This window comes from Bacillus rossius, chromosome 8 (assembly GCF_032445375.1).
Source record: "Bacillus rossius redtenbacheri isolate Brsri chromosome 8, Brsri_v3, whole genome shotgun sequence".
Taxonomy (NCBI): Eukaryota; Metazoa; Arthropoda; class Insecta; order Phasmatodea; family Bacillidae; genus Bacillus; species Bacillus rossius.
The window spans coordinates 36,915,831-36,921,939 of NC_086336.1; positions in this window are offsets into that span (position 1 = coordinate 36,915,831).

The window sequence follows — 6,109 nt, forward strand, 5'->3', positions numbered from 1 at the left end:
GATGGGAGCATCAGTCTCTCCCTGTCATCGACCCTGTCTGCAACAGTCCAAATCAAACCTGATTAGAACTTGTATACAGGCAGTCTATGGGGCAGAAAATGCCCAAAAAAAATTTAAAGGAAAAAAAAGGGGGGGGGGGGGGGGGTCGCGAATTATCACTCACCAAAACAGGGGAGTTGCCCAGCACGCTGCAGTCGTGGAGTCAGCCAGGATCTGGAGCTCGCGAATTGCGCGGCAGGGCGCGGATGATTTCTTCATAATAATGATTTGACGTCGACCCAAGTGTCTCCTCGGCTCCTTCAGGCCGTTATGCCTCGTCAACGTCCTCCATAGTGTCCCCCAGTGTGTGCATCGGCCAGGGACGCACCCGCGTGTGCCCTAGCACGCCAGTGATCCAGTATTAGTGTATAAAAGATTCTATGTTGTATATATTTTTGCCAAATGACTGTGACTTTTTAATAAGTGTGTAAATAATGTAACTGTAATGTATTTATTAGTAATAGTCTTGTAATTCTCGTAATCATGTCGCAGTGTCTGTATGTAAGCGCGGCCTGGCGCTCATCCGCGTCGCGAGGGGTGGCGCTCTCCCACGCCGGCCGATTTCCCCTCCACTCCCCCGCCGCCTGCGCGCGACGGTCCGCGGACGAGCGGGGGAGAGCAGTAGTTGAACTCAGGACTCGAGCAGCGGCGGACGTGCGCTCCGCTCCGCGCTGATCGCGAGACGGGTGTCGAGCTCACGGTCCGGCGACACCGCCGTAGGACGAGCATCTTTCGCAGCAGCCGTGCTGCCCACGACGAGCCGCCCACGCGAGTGGGTGCCTGAGTTGCGAGTACGTAAGTTACGTCACGCATCACGTATTACGGGACGCGTAAGCTTCGTTACGCGTCGCAGAACTTTCGCAGACGTTACGAGTCAGTACGTAGGGGCCGCGCACGCGTCACGTGCCGTTACAACATAGTTGACTATCAGGAACTTTGTTACGTGGATAAAAGCCGGTACGCGTCGGGACGAGTGGGCCGTACGAGACGGTCTCCGGGAGTCCGGGTCATCGTGGGAGAGGCGCGCAACCCGCGACGGATCCGCCAGGCCGCGGCAAGCTCTCTGAACGCAATAAAAGAGCTCGTGAACCGATTAACAGCGAGTGGTCTTTTCGATCTACCTGTCACTCTACCTCACCATCCCTCCAGGTCCCACATTTCCAGGTCCCGGCCACGTCGGCCTGGACCCACACCTCTCCGACGAGAACAGTATGGGCATAACGGACATTTCTAGCAAACAGGGAAATAGGGACCAGAAGCCGAGGGACGTCATTTGGCGCCCAACTAGTGTGGCCGTAAGCACGCAAGCGCACGCAAGCGCACGCAAGCGCACGCAAGCGCGCAGATGCAGGACAGGACGGAAGCAGGTGCGACCGCGCGGCGTGGGAGCGGCGCGATCTCGAGACGGCGCGCCGGCGCGCCGGCGGGAGATAATGCAGCGCGGGAACGGCGCGAACACGAGACGTCTCGGCGAGAGATACCGCGGCGTGAGAGCGACGCGAACTCGAGACGTTCGGCGTAAGATAACGCGACGTGGGAGCGGTGTGAACCGGAGACGGCGGGCGACGCGACAAGGATCGGTGGCGCGACAGATAACGTGTCGTGGGAGCGCCACGAACCTGAGATCGCGACGCAGCAGGGATCTTCGGTGCAAGATAACGCCGCGGGAAGACACGGACTGAATTACCGAGCAGCGAGACTTACGATAAGCATGGACGACTTCCAGGAAGCGTACGAGACATGGGCGGAAGCCGACTTCCCAGAGCCCGACGAGAGCTGCGAGCACTTCGCAGATTACGAGTGCGGCTTTTGTTTTGAGTACCGGGCGTATGGTAGGACAATGTGCGGTGCGGACTCGTGCCCCGGCGGGACATCGGATGGGCGGATCTGCGGGACGTGCGGGAATCTGTGGCACGGGGAGTGTTCACAATTGGTCGCGCGAGAAGAGGAATGGATGTCCTGCTTTACGTGTGACCAGTGCCGAGCGAAACTGGGTGTGGCTGGTGCCGCAAGTGTCTCGACCGCGAAGGTCGAGTGGTCACACTGGGCGGGCGCCATCACGCTGCAGGAGTCGGCGATACTTCCAGTGCCACTGCAACCGACGCCGCCGCCGACGCTGCCCACGACGCCGCCGCCGACGCTGCCTCCGACACCTCCTCCAACACAGCCCCCGCCCTATGGGGTGGAGACGCCGAGCAGGACATCGCTGAAGACGGAGGAAGCCGCGCCCGTCCAGCCCCTGTGGCACGACTGGCACGCGACGTCCGGGTGGATACGGCAGGCCGACTCAGACACGCCGCCCCTGACGCCGCCGCCCCCAACTGCCATAGGGGCTCACGAGGGGCCTACGCGGTGCGAACCGGCTGTGCTGACACAACCGCTCTGCACACACGAGGGCGTGCCGCGACCACTGTCACGTGGGACACCTTAGACGCGACGCCGCCGCCTGTTGCCGCGCGCGACGCGAAAGGTGCCACGCCCCCTCGGGCTGTCACGTGGGCCACCTTGGACGCGACGCCGCCGCCTGTTGCCGCGCGTGACGCGAAAGGTGCCACGCCCCCTCGAAGTGTCAAGTGGGCCACCTTTGACGCGATGCCGCCGCCTGTTGCTGCGGGCGACGCGAAAGGTGCCACGCCCCTTCGGACTGTCATGTGGGCCACCTTTGACGCGACGCCGCCGCCTGTTGCTGCGGGCGACGCGAAAGGTGCCACGCCCCCTCGAAGTGTCAAGTGGGCCACCTTTGACGCGACGCCGCCGCCTGTTGCTGCGCGCGACGCGAAAGGTGCCACGCCCCCTCGGACTGTCATGCGGGCCACCTTGGACGCGACGCCGCCGTTTGCTGCCGTGCGCGACGCGAAAGGTGCCACGCCCCCTCGGACTGTCACGTGGGACGCCTTTGACGCGACGCCGCCGCCTGTAGCCGCGCGCGACGCGAAAGGTGCCACGCCCCTTCGGACTGTCATGTGAGCAACCTTTGACGCGACGCCGCCGCCTGTTGCTGCGGGCGACGCGAAAGGTGCCACGCCCCCGCGGACTGACACGTGGGCAACCTTTGACGCGACGCCGCCGCCTGATGCCGCGCGCGACGCGAAAGGTGCCACGCCCCTTCGGACTGTCATGTGGGCAACCTTTGACGCGACGCCGCCGCCTGTTGCTGCGGGCGACGCGAAAGGTGCCACGCCCCTTCGGACTGTCACGTGGGCCACCTTTGACGCGACGCCGCCGCCTGTTGCTGCGGGCGACGCGAAAGGTGCCACGCCCCCTCGGATTGTCAAGTGTGCCACCTTTGACGCGACGCCGCCGCCTGTTGCTGCGGGCGACGCGAAAGGTGCCACGCCCCCTCGAAGTGTCAAGTGGGCCACCTTTGACGCGACGCCGCCGCCTGTTGCCGCGCGCGACGTGAAAGGTGCCACGCCCCCTCGGACTGTCAATTGGGCCACCTTTGACGCGACGCCGCCGCCTGTTGCCGCGCGCGACGCGAAAGGTGCCACGCCCCCTCGAAGTGTCAAGTGGGCCACCTTTGACGCGATGCCGCCGCCTGTTGCTGCGGGCGACGCGAAAGGTGCCACGCCCCTTCGGACTGTCATGTGGGCCACCTTTGACGCGACGCCGCCGCCTGTTGCTGCGGGCGACGCGAAAGGTGCCACGCCCCCTCGGATTGTCAAGTGTGCCACCTTTGACGCGACGCCGCCGCCTGTTGCTGCGGGCGACGCGAAAGGTGCCACGCCCCCTCGGATTGTCACGTGGGCCACCTTTGACGCGACGCCGCCGCCTGTTGCTGCGGGCGACGCGAAAGGTGCCACGCCCCCTCGGATTGTCACGTGGGCCGCCTTTGACGCGACGCCGCCGCCAGCTGCTGCGGGCGACGCGAAAGGTGCCACGCCCCTTCCATCTGTCACGAGGGTCCCGGACTCAGCAGGTCAGTTCTCCAGTGCCACGGCCCGGTGCTTCATGTCCATTTGAATAAATTTGAGGCGTTGACGGACATAACGGCCTCGTCGGAGGGGGGGCATTTGACGTCGACTCAAGTGTCTCCTCGGCTCCTTCAGGCCGTTATGCCTCGTCAACGTCCTCCATAGTGTCCCCCAGTGTGTGCATCGGCCAGGGACGCACCCGCGTGTGCCCTAGCACGCCAGTGATCCAGTATTAGTGTATAAAAGATTCTATGTTGTATATATTTTTGCTAAATGACTGTGACTTTTTAATAAGTGTGTAAATAATGTAACTGTAATGTATTTATTAGTAATAGTCTTGTAATTCTCGTAATCATGTCGCAGTGTCTGTATGTAAGCGCGGCCTGGCGCTCATCCGCGTCGCGAGGGGTGGCGCTCTCCCACGCCGGCCGATTTCCCCTCCACTCCCCCGCCGCCCGCGCGCGACGGTCCGCGGACGAGCGGGGGAGAGCAGTAGTTGAACTCAGGACTCGAGCAGCGGCGGACGTGCGCTCCGCTCCGCGCTGATCGCGAGACGGGTGTCGAGCTCACGGTCCGGCGACACCGCCGTAGGACGAGCATCTTTCGCAGCAGCCGTGCTGCCCACGACGAGCCGCCCACGCGAGTGGGTGCCTGAGTTGCGAGTACGTAAGTTACGTCACGCATCACGTATTACGGGACGCGTAAGCTTCGTTACGCGTCGCAGAACTTTCGCAGACGTTACGAGTCAGTACGTAGGGGCCGCGCACGCGTCACGTGCCGTTACAACATAGTTGACTATCAGGAACTTTGTTACGTGGATAAAAGCCGGTACGCGTCGGGACGAGTGGGCCGTACGAGACTGTCTCCGGGAGTCCGGGTCATCGTGGGAGAGGCGCGCAACCCGCGACGGATCCGCCAGGCCGCGGCAAGCTCTCTGAACGCAATAAAAGAGCTCGTGAACCGATTAACAGCGAGTGGTCCTTTCGATCTACCTGTCACTCTACCTCACCATCCCTCCAGGTCCCACATTTCCAGGTCCCGGCCACGTCGGCCTGGACCCACACCTCTCCGACGAGAGCAGTACGGGCATAACGGACATTTCTAGCAAACAGGGAAATAGGGACCAGAAGCCGAGGGACGTCAGATTAAAAGAAAAAAAATTTTGAAGGCAAATAATTAAACTATGCAGACAGACTAATCTACTAGAATTGACTTGAGGGATAGCATCCCTTATGCAAAGCGACTACATAGTCGTTAGCGGTCGGATGAAGTCTTGCCGATTCGCCGATACTCGATGGAGATCTGTCGGCAGACGCGACGCGAGTAGATCTGTGTCGCGGCAAACTGCGTCTCGTAATTAAAAGTGCCCGCCGGCTCTAACAGGTGGAGGGAGGTCTGGGCCGCCGAAAGATTCCGAACTTGCCCGAATGCGGGCGAGAAAAAAAACTCTAGCAGGAGTCTTGAAGTTGGCCTCACTGGGCGACAGTAGAGAACTCTGTCGGAGGGGTCTGAGTTGAAAACAATCGACTCGCGCCTGGCGTCCATATAACTCAAGGGAAAGCAGGTGCTGCTCTCTGGCGCCCTAGAGGGTAGGTTAGCGGAGAAGTTCGCGACTTGGTCGCTAGGTGGCTCTTGTGTTCAGTTTTGGCACACTCGCTTTTGCGAGAAGACCTTGAGAACGGTCACTGTTGCCCAGGGGGTTACGACCGGTCATTGGTCTTACTTGGAACTGCGAAGGGGGGGGGGGGGGGGGGGGGTAAAATGCAACGCTGATGGGAATCTACGTCCCGTCGTGGCTGCAGAGGAGCGAACATAACACTAACACGTGATGAAAAAAGCCAATCTCAGCTCGTCTCTGCGAACTGGTCGCCTGCAAGCTACAGGCTTGTCTATGCAGTTAGGGTCACGAAGAGAAATGATATTACAGGCTTGAGGCGTGACTGAAGGCGGGGGAAATGGTAAGCTGTCTGCCAGTCAGGGATTAGGCCAGCAAAATATCCGATACGCCGATGGAAAAGGGGCTTCAGAGCACTGAGACAAAGTTTAACTCAGAGGAGTACACCAGACTAACAAATTAAAATCACACTCTAATAGAGCAAATAAAATTTCCACACAAAAATTTAAAATCATAATAAAAATTTAAAATATATCGTGTC